This window comes from Schistocerca piceifrons, chromosome 7 (assembly GCF_021461385.2).
Source record: "Schistocerca piceifrons isolate TAMUIC-IGC-003096 chromosome 7, iqSchPice1.1, whole genome shotgun sequence".
Classification (NCBI taxonomy): domain Eukaryota; kingdom Metazoa; phylum Arthropoda; class Insecta; order Orthoptera; family Acrididae; genus Schistocerca; species Schistocerca piceifrons.
This window is the reverse complement of record NC_060144.1, coordinates 9682677-9698218: the sequence shown is the minus strand read 5'-3', so window position 1 is coordinate 9698218 and position 15542 is coordinate 9682677. Positions and strand designations below refer to the sequence as shown.

Sequence of the window (15542 nt, the reverse complement as noted above, 5' to 3'; positions counted from 1 at the left end):
ATCTTTTGCAGAACTGGAAAAACTCGACCGTGACAGGATTCGAACCTGCAATCTTCGGATCCGAAGTCCGACGCCTTATCCATTAGGCCACACGGTCACTGGCGCAATATGCTTCCCCACACACACCTCATTGTCGCCATTTGTACGCTTGCCGGAATGAATTTCCCATCTTTGACGCAATTCTCCATCTCCAATTTCAGTACTAAAAAGGCGACGCTACTTCTTGCTGTGTCCCACCGCAAGTTACATTCAAGCCCTTGTGACGCTGATCAAACAAGAGGTTGCAAATCAGCTTCAATCGCTTACTGCCATCTCAGTCGCTTGCAGAAGGTACCTCACCCTATGTCATACAATGGCGAGTTGCCGCTATTACCAAAGCGGCGGCGGCGCCGACGACGACGACGACAACCGCGAGGGTCTCTACCTGGGGTAGAAAATACATCACAAGAACTAAGTATTCCACGTCGGCATTCTCCGGAGACTGCCAAAAGCAGCAGTTTCTGGTGCCTACTTTAATAGCACCATTCGCACTATTCATTTGCGAGAGCATTTCTTAAATACCGAACACATTCATAATTTTTTATATCCTTGACCGCTTTTTTCGAAAGATCTACGTTAGAAGGGGCTGTTACAAAATTCTTTTGCCTCCTGTGAGGATCGAACTCACGACCTCTGGTTTACTAGACCAGCGCTCTGCCACTGAGCTAAGGAGGCGCCGCCTAGTGCACATTTCGGGTACTTCAATCTTATGGACCAGTCAATCGGAGCCTTTCAGCTGGAAACGCACCGCATTAGCGACCATTATTTGTATTTAGTTAGCACAGCTGCTGCTTTCCTACACATCTCACACGATATCGATGTACGCCTAAAATTCCAAAACAACACTTTTATTTCATTTCAGAGCTACTTTCAGCTTCAAAAACCATTCCTCTGATATTCATACGAAGCTAGGCATCGTCGTAACCCGTTACGTTCATTACGCAAGGCTCACGAGAGGGGCGCAGGTTGCATCCGCGTAGACACAAAATTTTGCGCCGCCCAGCGTGGGGCTCGAACCCACGACCCTGAGATTAAGAGTCTCATGCTCTACCGACTGAGCTAGCCGGGCTCCACACAACGCGTCACGAGCCATACAGTATTTATGCGACCTGCGACCATCTATGGAAGATCCTTTTGACTACAGCTTATTTCCTGCTGCCACAAATGAGCTACAATTCCTATTCAATGAAATAAATTTTACGAAAGGCATCAAATCTACTTGAAATGATACGTGGCTATCAGCACCATTATTCAACACACATGCTCGACTGTGCGCAGACGCCTGTGGCGCAGCTCTTGGGTCCTGAGTCAGACGCAGTAGTTCCAAAAATCTCTCCTGATCGGCACTGTGCCGAAAATTTCGCTACACAACCCCTTTGTCTTGCTTGAGCTTCAGGTAGACGCCGGTTTGCAGCCAGGAAGCGGACAGCAGCAACTTTCAACTAGATTTGTAGTACTCAAACAACTCAGTAAAACAGCATGCATCTTTTGCAGAACTGGAAAAACTCGACCGTGACAGGATTCGAACCCGCAATCTTCGGATCCGAAGTCCGACGCCTTATCCATTAGGCCACACGGTCACTGGCGCAATATGCTTCCCCACACACACCTCATTGTCGCCATTTGTACGCTTGCCGGAATGAATTTCCCATCTTTGACGCAATTCTCCATCTCCAATTTCAGTACTAAAAAGGCGACGCTACTTCTTGCTGTGTCCCATCGCAAGTTACATTCAAGCCCTTGTGACGCTGATCAAACAAGAGGTTGCAAATCAGCTTCAATCGCTTACTGCCATCTCAGTCGCTTGCAGAAGGTACCTCACCCTATGTCATACAATGGCGAGTTGCCGCTATTACCAAAGCGGCGGCGGCGCCGACGACGACGACGACAACCGCGAGGGTCTCTACCTGGGGTAGAAAATACATCACAAGAACTAAGTATTCCACGTCGGCATTCTCCGGAGACTGCCAAAAGCAGCAGTTTCTGGTGCCTACTTTAATAGCACCATTCGCACTATTCATTTGCGAGAGCATTTCTTAAATACCGAACACATTCATAATTTTTTATATCCTTGACCGCTTTTTTCGAAAGATCTACGTTAGAAGGGGCTGTTACAAAATTCTTTTGCCTCCTGTGAGGATCGAACTCACGACCTCTGGTTTACTAGACCAGCGCTCTGCCACTGAGCTAAGGAGGCGCCGCCTAGTGCACATTTCGGGTACTTCAATCTTATGGACCAGTCAATCGGAGCCTTTCAGCTGGAAACGCACCGCATTAGCGACCATTATTTGTATTTAGTTAGCACAGCTGCTGCTTTCCTACACATCTCACACGATATCGATGTACGCCTAAAATTCCAAAACAACACTTTTATTTCATTTCAGAGCTACTTTCAGCTTCAAAAACCATTCCTCTGATATTCATACGAAGCTAGGCATCGTCGTAACCCGTTACGTTCATTACGCAAGGCTCACGAGAGGGGCGCAGGTTGCATCCGCGTAGACACAAAATTTTGCGCCGCCCAGCGTGGGGCTCGAACCCACGACCCTGAGATTAAGAGTCTCATGCTCTACCGACTGAGCTAGCCGGGCTCCACACAACGCGTCACGAGCCATACAGTATTTATGCGACCTGCGACCATCTATGGAAGATCCTTTTGACTACAGCTTATTTCCTGCTGCCACAAATGAGCTACAATTCCTATTCAATGAAATAAATTTTACGAAAGGCATCAAATCTACTTGAAATGATACGTGGCTATCAGCACCATTATTCAACACACATGCTCGACTGTGCGCAGACGCCTGTGGCGCAGCTCTTGGGTCCTGAGTCAGACGCAGTAGTTCCAAAAATCTCTCCTGATCGGCACTGTGCCGAAAATTTCGCTACACAACCCCTTTGTCTTGCTTGAGCTTCAGGTAGACGCCGGTTTGCAGCCAGGAAGCGGACAGCAGCAACTTTCAACTAGATTTGTAGTACTCAAACAACTCAGTAAAACAGCATGCATCTTTTGCAGAACTGGAAAAACTCGACCGTGACAGGATTCGAACCCGCAATCTTCGGATCCGAAGTCCGACGCCTTATCCATTAGGCCACACGGTCACTGGCGCAATATGCTTCCCCACACACACCTCATTGTCGCCATTTGTACGCTTGCCGGAATGAATTTCCCATCTTTGACGCAATTCTCCATCTCCAATTTCAGTACTAAAAAGGCGACGCTACTTCTTGCTGTGTCCCATCGCAAGTTACATTCAAGCCCTTGTGACGCTGATCAAACAAGAGGTTGCAAATCAGCTTCAATCGCTTACTGCCATCTCAGTCGCTTGCAGAAGGTACCTCACCCTATGTCATACAATGGCGAGTTGCCGCTATTACCAAAGCGGCGGCGGCGCCGACGACGACGACGACAACCGCGAGGGTCTCTACCTGGGGTAGAAAATACATCACAAGAACTAAGTATTCCACGTCGGCATTCTCCGGAGACTGCCAAAAGCAGCAGTTTCTGGTGCCTACTTTAATAGCACCATTCGCACTATTCATTTGCGAGAGCATTTCTTAAATACCGAACACATTCATAATTTTTTATATCCTTGACCGCTTTTTTCGAAAGATCTACGTTAGAAGGGGCTGTTACAAAATTCTTTTGCCTCCTGTGAGGATCGAACTCACGACCTCTGGTTTACTAGACCAGCGCTCTGCCACTGAGCTAAGGAGGCGCCGCCTAGTGCACATTTCGGGTACTTCAATCTTATGGACCAGTCAATCGGAGCCTTTCAGCTGGAAACGCACCGCATTAGCGACCATTATTTGTATTTAGTTAGCACAGCTGCTGCTTTCCTACACATCTCACACGATATCGATGTACGCCTAAAATTCCAAAACAACACTTTTATTTCATTTCAGAGCTACTTTCAGCTTCAAAAACCATTCCTCTGATATTCATACGAAGCTAGGCATCGTCGTAACCCGTTACGTTCATTACGCAAGGCTCACGAGAGGGGCGCAGGTTGCATCCGCGTAGACACAAAATTTTGCGCCGCCCAGCGTGGGGCTCGAACCCACGACCCTGAGATTAAGAGTCTCATGCTCTACCGACTGAGCTAGCCGGGCTCCACACAACGCGTCACGAGCCATACAGTATTTATGCGACCTGCGACCATCTATGGAAGATCCTTTTGACTACAGCTTATTTCCTGCTGCCACAAATGAGCTACAATTCCTATTCAATGAAATAAATTTTACGAAAGGCATCAAATCTACTTGAAATGATACGTGGCTATCAGCACCATTATTCAACACACATGCTCGACTGTGCGCAGACGCCTGTGGCGCAGCTCTTGGGTCCTGAGTCAGACGCAGTAGTTCCAAAAATCTCTCCTGATCGGCACTGTGCCGAAAATTTCGCTACACAACCCCTTTGTCTTGCTTGAGCTTCAGGTAGACGCCGGTTTGCAGCCAGGAAGCGGACAGCAGCAACTTTCAACTAGATTTGTAGTACTCAAACAACTCAGTAAAACAGCATGCATCTTTTGCAGAACTGGAAAAACTCGACCGTGACAGGATTCGAACCTGCAATCTTCGGATCCGAAGTCCGACGCCTTATCCATTAGGCCACACGGTCACTGGCGCAATATGCTTCCCCACACACACCTCATTGTCGCCATTTGTACGCTTGCCGGAATGAATTTCCCATCTTTGACGCAATTCTCCATCTCCAATTTCAGTACTAAAAAGGCGACGCTACTTCTTGCTGTGTCCCATCGCAAGTTACATTCAAGCCCTTGTGACGCTGATCAAACAAGAGGTTGCAAATCAGCTTCAATCGCTTACTGCCATCTCAGTCGCTTGCAGAAGGTACCTCACCCTATGTCATACAATGGCGAGTTGCCGCTATTACCAAAGCGGCGGCGGCGCCGACGACGACGACGACAACCGCGAGGGTCTCTACCTGGGGTAGAAAATACATCACAAGAACTAAGTATTCCACGTCGGCATTCTCCGGAGACTGCCAAAAGCAGCAGTTTCTGGTGCCTACTTTAATAGCACCATTCGCACTATTCATTTGCGAGAGCATTTCTTAAATACCGAACCCATTCATAATTTTTTATATCCTTGACCGCTTTTTTCGAAAGATCTACGTTAGAAGGGGCTGTTACAAAATTCTTTTGCCTCCTGTGAGGATCGAACTCACGACCTCTGGTTTACTAGACCAGCGCTCTGCCACTGAGCTAAGGAGGCGCCGCCTAGTGCACATTTCGGGTACTTCAATCTTATGGACCAGTCAATCGGAGCCCTTCAGCTGGAAACGCACCGCATTAGCGACCATTATTTGTATTTAGTTAGCACAGCTGCTGCTTTCCTACACATCTCACACGATATCGATGTACGCCTAAAATTCCAAAACAACACTTTTATTTCATTTCAGAGCTACTTTCAGCTTCAAAAACCATTCCTCTGATATTCATACGAAGCTAGGCATCGTCGTAACCCGTTACGTTCATTACGCAAGGCTCACGAGAGGGGCGCAGGTTGCATCCGCGTAGACACAAAATTTTGCGCCGCCCAGCGTGGGGCTCGAACCCACGACCCTGAGATTAAGAGTCTCATGCTCTACCGACTGAGCTAGCCGGGCTCCACACAACGCGTCACGAGCCATACAGTATTTATGCGACCTGCGACCATCTATGGAAGATCCTTTTGACTACAGCTTATTTCCTGCTGCCACAAATGAGCTACAATTCCTATTCAATGAAATAAATTTTACGAAAGGCATCAAATCTACTTGAAATGATACGTGGCTATCAGCACCATTATTCAACACACATGCTCGACTGTGCGCAGACGCCTGTGGCGCAGCTCTTGGGTCCTGAGTCAGACGCAGTAGTTCCAAAAATCTCTCCTGATCGGCACTGTGCCGAAAATTTCGCTACACAACCCCTTTGTCTTGCTTGAGCTTCAGGTAGACGCCGGTTTGCAGCCAGGAAGCGGACAGCAGCAACTTTCAACTAGATTTGTAGTACTCAAACAACTCAGTAAAACAGCATGCATCTTTTGCAGAACTGGAAAAACTCGACCGTGACAGGATTCGAACCCGCAATCTTCGGATCCGAAGTCCGACGCCTTATCCATTAGGCCACACGGTCACTGGCGCAATATGCTTCCCCACACACACCTCATTGTCGCCATTTGTACGCTTGCCGGAATGAATTTCCCATCTTTGACGCAATTCTCCATCTCCAATTTCAGTACTAAAAAGGCGACGCTACTTCTTGCTGTGTCCCATCGCAAGTTACATTCAAGCCCTTGTGACGCTGATCAAACAAGAGGTTGCAAATCAGCTTCAATCGCTTACTGCCATCTCAGTCGCTTGCAGAAGGTACCTCACCCTATGTCATACAATGGCGAGTTGCCGCTATTACCAAAGCGGCGGCGGCGCCGACGACGACGACGACAACCGCGAGGGTCTCTACCTGGGGTAGAAAATACATCACAAGAACTAAGTATTCCACGTCGGCATTCTCCGGAGACTGCCAAAAGCAGCAGTTTCTGGTGCCTACTTTAATAGCACCATTCGCACTATTCATTTGCGAGAGCATTTCTTAAATACCGAACACATTCATAATTTTTTATATCCTTGACCGCTTTTTTCGAAAGATCTACGTTAGAAGGGGCTGTTACAAAATTCTTTTGCCTCCTGTGAGGATCGAACTCACGACCTCTGGTTTACTAGACCAGCGCTCTGCCACTGAGCTAAGGAGGCGCCGCCTAGTGCACATTTCGGGTACTTCAATCTTATGGACCAGTCAATCGGAGCCTTTCAGCTGGAAACGCACCGCATTAGCGACCATTATTTGTATTTAGTTAGCACAGCTGCTGCTTTCCTACACATCTCACACGATATCGATGTACGCCTAAAATTCCAAAACAACACTTTTATTTCATTTCAGAGCTACTTTCAGCTTCAAAAACCATTCCTCTGATATTCATACGAAGCTAGGCATCGTCGTAACCCGTTACGTTCATTACGCAAGGCTCACGAGAGGGGCGCAGGTTGCATCCGCGTAGACACAAAATTTTGCGCCGCCCAGCGTGGGGCTCGAACCCACGACCCTGAGATTAAGAGTCTCATGCTCTACCGACTGAGCTAGCCGGGCTCCACACAACGCGTCACGAGCCATACAGTATTTATGCGACCTGCGACCATCTATGGAAGATCCTTTTGACTACAGCTTATTTCCTGCTGCCACAAATGAGCTACAATTCCTATTCAATGAAATAAATTTTACGAAAGGCATCAAATCTACTTGAAATGATACGTGGCTATCAGCACCATTATTCAACACACATGCTCGACTGTGCGCAGACGCCTGTGGCGCAGCTCTTGGGTCCTGAGTCAGACGCAGTAGTTCCAAAAATCTCTCCTGATCGGCACTGTGCCGAAAATTTCGCTACACAACCCCTTTGTCTTGCTTGAGCTTCAGGTAGACGCCGGTTTGCAGCCAGGAAGCGGACAGCAGCAACTTTCAACTAGATTTGTAGTACTCAAACAACTCAGTAAAACAGCATGCATCTTTTGCAGAACTGGAAAAACTCGACCGTGACAGGATTCGAACCTGCAATCTTCGGATCCGAAGTCCGACGCCTTATCCATTAGGCCACACGGTCACTGGCGCAATATGCTTCCCCACACACACCTCATTGTCGCCATTTGTACGCTTGCCGGAATGAATTTCCCATCTTTGACGCAATTCTCCATCTCCAATTTCAGTACTAAAAAGGCGACGCTACTTCTTGCTGTGTCCCATCGCAAGTTACATTCAAGCCCTTGTGACGCTGATCAAACAAGAGGTTGCAAATCAGCTTCAATCGCTTACTGCCATCTCAGTCGCTTGCAGAAGGTACCTCACCCTATGTCATACAATGGCGAGTTGCCGCTATTACCAAAGCGGCGGCGGCGCCGACGACGACGACGACAACCGCGAGGGTCTCTACCTGGGGTAGAAAATACATCACAAGAACTAAGTATTCCACGTCGGCATTCTCCGGAGACTGCCAAAAGCAGCAGTTTCTGGTGCCTACTTTAATAGCACCATTCGCACTATTCATTTGCGAGAGCATTTCTTAAATACCGAACACATTCATAATTTTTTATATCCTTGACCGCTTTTTTCGAAAGATCTACGTTAGAAGGGGCTGTTACAAAATTCTTTTGCCTCCTGTGAGGATCGAACTCACGACCTCTGGTTTACTAGACCAGCGCTCTGCCACTGAGCTAAGGAGGCGCCGCCTAGTGCACATTTCGGGTACTTCAATCTTATGGACCAGTCAATCGGAGCCTTTCAGCTGGAAACGCACCGCATTAGCGACCATTATTTGTATTTAGTTAGCACAGCTGCTGCTTTCCTACACATCTCACACGATATCGATGTACGCCTAAAATTCCAAAACAACACTTTTATTTCATTTCAGAGCTACTTTCAGCTTCAAAAACCATTCCTCTGATATTCATACGAAGCTAGGCATCGTCGTAACCCGTTACGTTCATTACGCAAGGCTCACGAGAGGGGCGCAGGTTGCATCCGCGTAGACACAAAATTTTGCGCCGCCCAGCGTGGGGCTCGAACCCACGACCCTGAGATTAAGAGTCTCATGCTCTACCGACTGAGCTAGCCGGGCTCCACACAACGCGTCACGAGCCATACAGTATTTATGCGACCTGCGACCATCTATGGAAGATCCTTTTGACTACAGCTTATTTCCTGCTGCCACAAATGAGCTACAATTCCTATTCAATGAAATAAATTTTACGAAAGGCATCAAATCTACTTGAAATGATACGTGGCTATCAGCACCATTATTCAACACACATGCTCGACTGTGCGCAGACGCCTGTGGCGCAGCTCTTGGGTCCTGAGTCAGACGCAGTAGTTCCAAAAATCTCTCCTGATCGGCACTGTGCCGAAAATTTCGCTACACAACCCCTTTGTCTTGCTTGAGCTTCAGGTAGACGCCGGTTTGCAGCCAGGAAGCGGACAGCAGCAACTTTCAACTAGATTTGTAGTACTCAAACAACTCAGTAAAACAGCATGCATCTTTTGCAGAACTGGAAAAACTCGACCGTGACAGGATTCGAACCTGCAATCTTCGGATCCGAAGTCCGACGCCTTATCCATTAGGCCACACGGTCACTGGCGCAATATGCTTCCCCACACACACCTCATTGTCGCCATTTGTACGCTTGCCGGAATGAATTTCCCATCTTTGACGCAATTCTCCATCTCCAATTTCAGTACTAAAAAGGCGACGCTACTTCTTGCTGTGTCCCACCGCAAGTTACATTCAAGCCCTTGTGACGCTGATCAAACAAGAGGTTGCAAATCAGCTTCAATCGCTTACTGCCATCTCAGTCGCTTGCAGAAGGTACCTCACCCTATGTCATACAATGGCGAGTTGCCGCTATTACCAAAGCGGCGGCGGCGCCGACGACGACGACGACAACCGCGAGGGTCTCTACCTGGGGTAGAAAATACATCACAAGAACTAAGTATTCCACGTCGGCATTCTCCGGAGACTGCCAAAAGCAGCAGTTTCTGGTGCCTACTTTAATAGCACCATTCGCACTATTCATTTGCGAGAGCATTTCTTAAATACCGAACACATTCATAATTTTTTATATCCTTGACCGCTTTTTTCGAAAGATCTACGTTAGAAGGGGCTGTTACAAAATTCTTTTGCCTCCTGTGAGGATCGAACTCACGACCTCTGGTTTACTAGACCAGCGCTCTGCCACTGAGCTAAGGAGGCGCCGCCTAGTGCACATTTCGGGTACTTCAATCTTATGGACCAGTCAATCGGAGCCTTTCAGCTGGAAACGCACCGCATTAGCGACCATTATTTGTATTTAGTTAGCACAGCTGCTGCTTTCCTACACATCTCACACGATATCGATGTACGCCTAAAATTCCAAAACAACACTTTTATTTCATTTCAGAGCTACTTTCAGCTTCAAAAACCATTCCTCTGATATTCATACGAAGCTAGGCATCGTCGTAACCCGTTACGTTCATTACGCAAGGCTCACGAGAGGGGCGCAGGTTGCATCCGCGTAGACACAAAATTTTGCGCCGCCCAGCGTGGGGCTCGAACCCACGACCCTGAGATTAAGAGTCTCATGCTCTACCGACTGAGCTAGCCGGGCTCCACACAACGCGTCACGAGCCATACAGTATTTATGCGACCTGCGACCATCTATGGAAGATCCTTTTGACTACAGCTTATTTCCTGCTGCCACAAATGAGCTACAATTCCTATTCAATGAAATAAATTTTACGAAAGGCATCAAATCTACTTGAAATGATACGTGGCTATCAGCACCATTATTCAACACACATGCTCGACTGTGCGCAGACGCCTGTGGCGCAGCTCTTGGGTCCTGAGTCAGACGCAGTAGTTCCAAAAATCTCTCCTGATCGGCACTGTGCCGAAAATTTCGCTACACAACCCCTTTGTCTTGCTTGAGCTTCAGGTAGACGCCGGTTTGCAGCCAGGAAGCGGACAGCAGCAACTTTCAACTAGATTTGTAGTACTCAAACAACTCAGTAAAACAGCATGCATCTTTTGCAGAACTGGAAAAACTCGACCGTGACAGGATTCGAACCCGCAATCTTCGGATCCGAAGTCCGACGCCTTATCCATTAGGCCACACGGTCACTGGCGCAATATGCTTCCCCACACACACCTCATTGTCGCCATTTGTACGCTTGCCGGAATGAATTTCCCATCTTTGACGCAATTCTCCATCTCCAATTTCAGTACTAAAAAGGCGACGCTACTTCTTGCTGTGTCCCATCGCAAGTTACATTCAAGCCCTTGTGACGCTGATCAAACAAGAGGTTGCAAATCAGCTTCAATCGCTTACTGCCATCTCAGTCGCTTGCAGAAGGTACCTCACCCTATGTCATACAATGGCGAGTTGCCGCTATTACCAAAGCGGCGGCGGCGCCGACGACGACGACGACAACCGCGAGGGTCTCTACCTGGGGTAGAAAATACATCACAAGAACTAAGTATTCCACGTCGGCATTCTCCGGAGACTGCCAAAAGCAGCAGTTTCTGGTGCCTACTTTAATAGCACCATTCGCACTATTCATTTGCGAGAGCATTTCTTAAATACCGAACACATTCATAATTTTTTATATCCTTGACCGCTTTTTTCGAAAGATCTACGTTAGAAGGGGCTGTTACAAAATTCTTTTGCCTCCTGTGAGGATCGAACTCACGACCTCTGGTTTACTAGACCAGCGCTCTGCCACTGAGCTAAGGAGGCGCCGCCTAGTGCACATTTCGGGTACTTCAATCTTATGGACCAGTCAATCGGAGCCTTTCAGCTGGAAACGCACCGCATTAGCGACCATTATTTGTATTTAGTTAGCACAGCTGCTGCTTTCCTACACATCTCACACGATATCGATGTACGCCTAAAATTCCAAAACAACACTTTTATTTCATTTCAGAGCTACTTTCAGCTTCAAAAACCATTCCTCTGATATTCATACGAAGCTAGGCATCGTCGTAACCCGTTACGTTCATTACGCAAGGCTCACGAGAGGGGCGCAGGTTGCATCCGCGTAGACACAAAATTTTGCGCCGCCCAGCGTGGGGCTCGAACCCACGACCCTGAGATTAAGAGTCTCATGCTCTACCGACTGAGCTAGCCGGGCTCCACACAACGCGTCACGAGCCATACAGTATTTATGCGACCTGCGACCATCTATGGAAGATCCTTTTGACTACAGCTTATTTCCTGCTGCCACAAATGAGCTACAATTCCTATTCAATGAAATAAATTTTACGAAAGGCATCAAATCTACTTGAAATGATACGTGGCTATCAGCACCATTATTCAACACACATGCTCGACTGTGCGCAGACGCCTGTGGCGCAGCTCTTGGGTCCTGAGTCAGACGCAGTAGTTCCAAAAATCTCTCCTGATCGGCACTGTGCCGAAAATTTCGCTACACAACCCCTTTGTCTTGCTTGAGCTTCAGGTAGACGCCGGTTTGCAGCCAGGAAGCGGACAGCAGCAACTTTCAACTAGATTTGTAGTACTCAAACAACTCAGTAAAACAGCATGCATCTTTTGCAGAACTGGAAAAACTCGACCGTGACAGGATTCGAACCCGCAATCTTCGGATCCGAAGTCCGACGCCTTATCCATTAGGCCACACGGTCACTGGCGCAATATGCTTCCCCACACACACCTCATTGTCGCCATTTGTACGCTTGCCGGAATGAATTTCCCATCTTTGACGCAATTCTCCATCTCCAATTTCAGTACTAAAAAGGCGACGCTACTTCTTGCTGTGTCCCATCGCAAGTTACATTCAAGCCCTTGTGACGCTGATCAAACAAGAGGTTGCAAATCAGCTTCAATCGCTTACTGCCATCTCAGTCGCTTGCAGAAGGTACCTCACCCTATGTCATACAATGGCGAGTTGCCGCTATTACCAAAGCGGCGGCGGCGCCGACGACGACGACGACAACCGCGAGGGTCTCTACCTGGGGTAGAAAATACATCACAAGAACTAAGTATTCCACGTCGGCATTCTCCGGAGACTGCCAAAAGCAGCAGTTTCTGGTGCCTACTTTAATAGCACCATTCGCACTATTCATTTGCGAGAGCATTTCTTAAATACCGAACACATTCATAATTTTTTATATCCTTGACCGCTTTTTTCGAAAGATCTACGTTAGAAGGGGCTGTTACAAAATTCTTTTGCCTCCTGTGAGGATCGAACTCACGACCTCTGGTTTACTAGACCAGCGCTCTGCCACTGAGCTAAGGAGGCGCCGCCTAGTGCACATTTCGGGTACTTCAATCTTATGGACCAGTCAATCGGAGCCTTTCAGCTGGAAACGCACCGCATTAGCGACCATTATTTGTATTTAGTTAGCACAGCTGCTGCTTTCCTACACATCTCACACGATATCGATGTACGCCTAAAATTCCAAAACAACACTTTTATTTCATTTCAGAGCTACTTTCAGCTTCAAAAACCATTCCTCTGATATTCATACGAAGCTAGGCATCGTCGTAACCCGTTACGTTCATTACGCAAGGCTCACGAGAGGGGCGCAGGTTGCATCCGCGTAGACACAAAATTTTGCGCCGCCCAGCGTGGGGCTCGAACCCACGACCCTGAGATTAAGAGTCTCATGCTCTACCGACTGAGCTAGCCGGGCTCCACACAACGCGTCACGAGCCATACAGTATTTATGCGACCTGCGACCATCTATGGAAGATCCTTTTGACTACAGCTTATTTCCTGCTGCCACAAATGAGCTACAATTCCTATTCAATGAAATAAATTTTACGAAAGGCATCAAATCTACTTGAAATGATACGTGGCTATCAGCACCATTATTCAACACACATGCTCGACTGTGCGCAGACGCCTGTGGCGCAGCTCTTGGGTCCTGAGTCAGACGCAGTAGTTCCAAAAATCTCTCCTGATCGGCACTGTGCCGAAAATTTCGCTACACAACCCCTTTGTCTTGCTTGAGCTTCAGGTAGACGCCGGTTTGCAGCCAGGAAGCGGACAGCAGCAACTTTCAACTAGATTTGTAGTACTCAAACAACTCAGTAAAACAGCATGCATCTTTTGCAGAACTGGAAAAACTCGACCGCGACAGGATTCGAACCTGCAATCTTCGGATCCGAAGTCCGACGCCTTATCCATTAGGCCACACGGTCACTGGCGCAATATGCTTCCCCACACACACCTCATTGTCGCCATTTGTACGCTTGCCGGAATGAATTTCCCATCTTTGACGCAATTCTCCATCTCCAATTTCAGTACTAAAAAGGCGACGCTACTTCTTGCTGTGTCCCATCGCAAGTTACATTCAAGCCCTTGTGACGCTGATCAAACAAGAGGTTGCAAATCAGCTTCAATCGCTTACTGCCATCTCAGTCGCTTGCAGAAGGTACCTCACCCTATGTCATACAATGGCGAGTTGCCGCTATTACCAAAGCGGCGGCGGCGCCGACGACGACGACGACAACCGCGAGGGTCTCTACCTGGGGTAGAAAATACATCACAAGAACTAAGTATTCCACGTCGGCATTCTTCGGAGACTGCCAAAAGCAGCAGTTTCTGGTGCCTACTTTAATAGCACCATTCGCACTATTCATTTGCGAGAGCATTTCTTAAATACCGAACACATTCATAATTTTTTATATCCTTGACCGCTTTTTTCGAAAGATCTACGTTAGAAGGGGCTGTTACAAAATTCTTTTGCCTCCTGTGAGGATCGAACTCACGACCTCTGGTTTACTAGACCAGCGCTCTGCCACTGAGCTAAGGAGGCGCCGCCTAGTGCACATTTCGGGTACTTCAATCTTATGGACCAGTCAATCGGAGCCTTTCAGCTGGAAACGCACCGCATTAGCGACCATTATTTGTATTTAGTTAGCACAGCTGCTGCTTTCCTACACATCTCACACGATATCGATGTACGCCTAAAATTCCAAAACAACACTTTTATTTCATTTCAGAGCTACTTTCAGCTTCAAAAACCATTCCTCTGATATTCATACGAAGCTAGGCATCGTCGTAACCCGTTACGTTCATTACGCAAGGCTCACGAGAGGGGCGCAGGTTGCATCCGCGTAGACACAAAATTTTGCGCCGCCCAGCGTGGGGCTCGAACCCACGACCCTGAGATTAAGAGTCTCATGCTCTACCGACTGAGCTAGCCGGGCTCCACACAACGCGTCACGAGCCATACAGTATTTATGCGACCTGCGACCATCTATGGAAGATCCTTTTGACTACAGCTTATTTCCTGCTGCCACAAATGAGCTACAATTCCTATTCAATGAAATAAATTTTACGAAAGGCATCAAATCTACTTGAAATGATACGTGGCTATCAGCACCATTATTCAACACACATGCTCGACTGTGCGCAGACGCCTGTGGCGCAGCTCTTGGGTCCTGAGTCAGACGCAGTAGTTCCAAAAATCTCTCCTGATCGGCACTGTGCCGAAAATTTCGCTACACAACCCCTTTGTCTTGCTTGAGCTTCAGGTAGACGCCGGTTTGCAGCCAGGAAGCGGACAGCAGCAACTTTCAACTAGATTTGTAGTACTCAAACAACTCAGTAAAACAGCATGCATCTTTTGCAGAACTGGAAAAACTCGACCGTGACAGGATTCGAACCCGCAATCTTCGGATCCGAAGTCCGACGCCTTATCCATTAGGCCACACGGTCACTGGCGCAATATGCTTCCCCACACACACCTCATTGTCGCCATTTGTACGCTTGCCGGAATGAATTTCCCATCTTTGACGCAATTCTCCATCTCCAATTTCAGTACTAAAAAGGCGACGCTACTTCTTGCTGTGTCCCATCGCAAGTTACATTCAAGCCCTTGTGACGCTGATCAAACAAGAGGTTGCAAATCAGCTTCAATCGCTTACTGCCATCTCAGTCGCT

The 15542-nt window shown here is 47.8% G+C and overlaps 31 non-coding genes across 31 annotated transcripts; all 31 read right to left on the bottom strand.

The window, feature by feature from the left end:
* Positions 1-24: 24 nt before the first annotated feature.
* Trnar-ucg lies at positions 25-97 on the bottom strand. Its single transcript has one exon. It is a non-coding gene; the product is annotated as a tRNA-Arg (tRNA).
* A 545-nt stretch (positions 98-642) lies between these two features.
* Trnat-agu lies at positions 643-714 on the bottom strand. Its single transcript has one exon. It is a non-coding gene; the product is annotated as a tRNA-Thr (tRNA).
* A 321-nt stretch (positions 715-1035) lies between these two features.
* Trnak-cuu lies at positions 1036-1108 on the bottom strand. Its single transcript has one exon. It is a non-coding gene; the product is annotated as a tRNA-Lys (tRNA).
* Positions 1109-1546: 438 nt separating this feature from the next.
* Positions 1547-1619, bottom strand: Trnar-ucg. Its single transcript has one exon. It is a non-coding gene; the product is annotated as a tRNA-Arg (tRNA).
* A 545-nt stretch (positions 1620-2164) lies between these two features.
* Positions 2165-2236, bottom strand: Trnat-agu. The gene has a single exon. It is a non-coding gene; the product is annotated as a tRNA-Thr (tRNA).
* A 321-nt stretch (positions 2237-2557) lies between these two features.
* Trnak-cuu lies at positions 2558-2630 on the bottom strand. The gene has a single exon. It is a non-coding gene; the product is annotated as a tRNA-Lys (tRNA).
* A 438-nt stretch (positions 2631-3068) lies between these two features.
* Positions 3069-3141, bottom strand: Trnar-ucg. Its single transcript has one exon. It is a non-coding gene; the product is annotated as a tRNA-Arg (tRNA).
* Positions 3142-3686: 545 nt separating this feature from the next.
* Trnat-agu lies at positions 3687-3758 on the bottom strand. Its single transcript has one exon. It is a non-coding gene; the product is annotated as a tRNA-Thr (tRNA).
* A 321-nt stretch (positions 3759-4079) lies between these two features.
* On the bottom strand, positions 4080-4152 carry Trnak-cuu. The gene has a single exon. It is a non-coding gene; the product is annotated as a tRNA-Lys (tRNA).
* A 438-nt stretch (positions 4153-4590) lies between these two features.
* Trnar-ucg lies at positions 4591-4663 on the bottom strand. The gene has a single exon. It is a non-coding gene; the product is annotated as a tRNA-Arg (tRNA).
* Positions 4664-5208: 545 nt separating this feature from the next.
* Positions 5209-5280, bottom strand: Trnat-agu. The gene has a single exon. It is a non-coding gene; the product is annotated as a tRNA-Thr (tRNA).
* A 321-nt stretch (positions 5281-5601) lies between these two features.
* On the bottom strand, positions 5602-5674 carry Trnak-cuu. Its single transcript has one exon. It is a non-coding gene; the product is annotated as a tRNA-Lys (tRNA).
* Positions 5675-6112: 438 nt separating this feature from the next.
* Positions 6113-6185, bottom strand: Trnar-ucg. The gene has a single exon. It is a non-coding gene; the product is annotated as a tRNA-Arg (tRNA).
* Positions 6186-6730: 545 nt separating this feature from the next.
* Trnat-agu lies at positions 6731-6802 on the bottom strand. The gene has a single exon. It is a non-coding gene; the product is annotated as a tRNA-Thr (tRNA).
* A 321-nt stretch (positions 6803-7123) lies between these two features.
* On the bottom strand, positions 7124-7196 carry Trnak-cuu. Its single transcript has one exon. It is a non-coding gene; the product is annotated as a tRNA-Lys (tRNA).
* A 438-nt stretch (positions 7197-7634) lies between these two features.
* On the bottom strand, positions 7635-7707 carry Trnar-ucg. Its single transcript has one exon. It is a non-coding gene; the product is annotated as a tRNA-Arg (tRNA).
* Positions 7708-8252: 545 nt separating this feature from the next.
* Trnat-agu lies at positions 8253-8324 on the bottom strand. Its single transcript has one exon. It is a non-coding gene; the product is annotated as a tRNA-Thr (tRNA).
* Positions 8325-8645: 321 nt separating this feature from the next.
* Trnak-cuu lies at positions 8646-8718 on the bottom strand. Its single transcript has one exon. It is a non-coding gene; the product is annotated as a tRNA-Lys (tRNA).
* Positions 8719-9156: 438 nt separating this feature from the next.
* Positions 9157-9229, bottom strand: Trnar-ucg. The gene has a single exon. It is a non-coding gene; the product is annotated as a tRNA-Arg (tRNA).
* Positions 9230-9774: 545 nt separating this feature from the next.
* On the bottom strand, positions 9775-9846 carry Trnat-agu. Its single transcript has one exon. It is a non-coding gene; the product is annotated as a tRNA-Thr (tRNA).
* Positions 9847-10167: 321 nt separating this feature from the next.
* Positions 10168-10240, bottom strand: Trnak-cuu. The gene has a single exon. It is a non-coding gene; the product is annotated as a tRNA-Lys (tRNA).
* Positions 10241-10678: 438 nt separating this feature from the next.
* Trnar-ucg lies at positions 10679-10751 on the bottom strand. Its single transcript has one exon. It is a non-coding gene; the product is annotated as a tRNA-Arg (tRNA).
* A 545-nt stretch (positions 10752-11296) lies between these two features.
* On the bottom strand, positions 11297-11368 carry Trnat-agu. The gene has a single exon. It is a non-coding gene; the product is annotated as a tRNA-Thr (tRNA).
* Positions 11369-11689: 321 nt separating this feature from the next.
* Positions 11690-11762, bottom strand: Trnak-cuu. Its single transcript has one exon. It is a non-coding gene; the product is annotated as a tRNA-Lys (tRNA).
* Positions 11763-12200: 438 nt separating this feature from the next.
* On the bottom strand, positions 12201-12273 carry Trnar-ucg. Its single transcript has one exon. It is a non-coding gene; the product is annotated as a tRNA-Arg (tRNA).
* A 545-nt stretch (positions 12274-12818) lies between these two features.
* On the bottom strand, positions 12819-12890 carry Trnat-agu. The gene has a single exon. It is a non-coding gene; the product is annotated as a tRNA-Thr (tRNA).
* Positions 12891-13211: 321 nt separating this feature from the next.
* Positions 13212-13284, bottom strand: Trnak-cuu. The gene has a single exon. It is a non-coding gene; the product is annotated as a tRNA-Lys (tRNA).
* Positions 13285-13722: 438 nt separating this feature from the next.
* Positions 13723-13795, bottom strand: Trnar-ucg. The gene has a single exon. It is a non-coding gene; the product is annotated as a tRNA-Arg (tRNA).
* A 545-nt stretch (positions 13796-14340) lies between these two features.
* On the bottom strand, positions 14341-14412 carry Trnat-agu. The gene has a single exon. It is a non-coding gene; the product is annotated as a tRNA-Thr (tRNA).
* A 321-nt stretch (positions 14413-14733) lies between these two features.
* On the bottom strand, positions 14734-14806 carry Trnak-cuu. The gene has a single exon. It is a non-coding gene; the product is annotated as a tRNA-Lys (tRNA).
* A 438-nt stretch (positions 14807-15244) lies between these two features.
* Trnar-ucg lies at positions 15245-15317 on the bottom strand. The gene has a single exon. It is a non-coding gene; the product is annotated as a tRNA-Arg (tRNA).
* Positions 15318-15542: the final 225 nt, after the last annotated feature.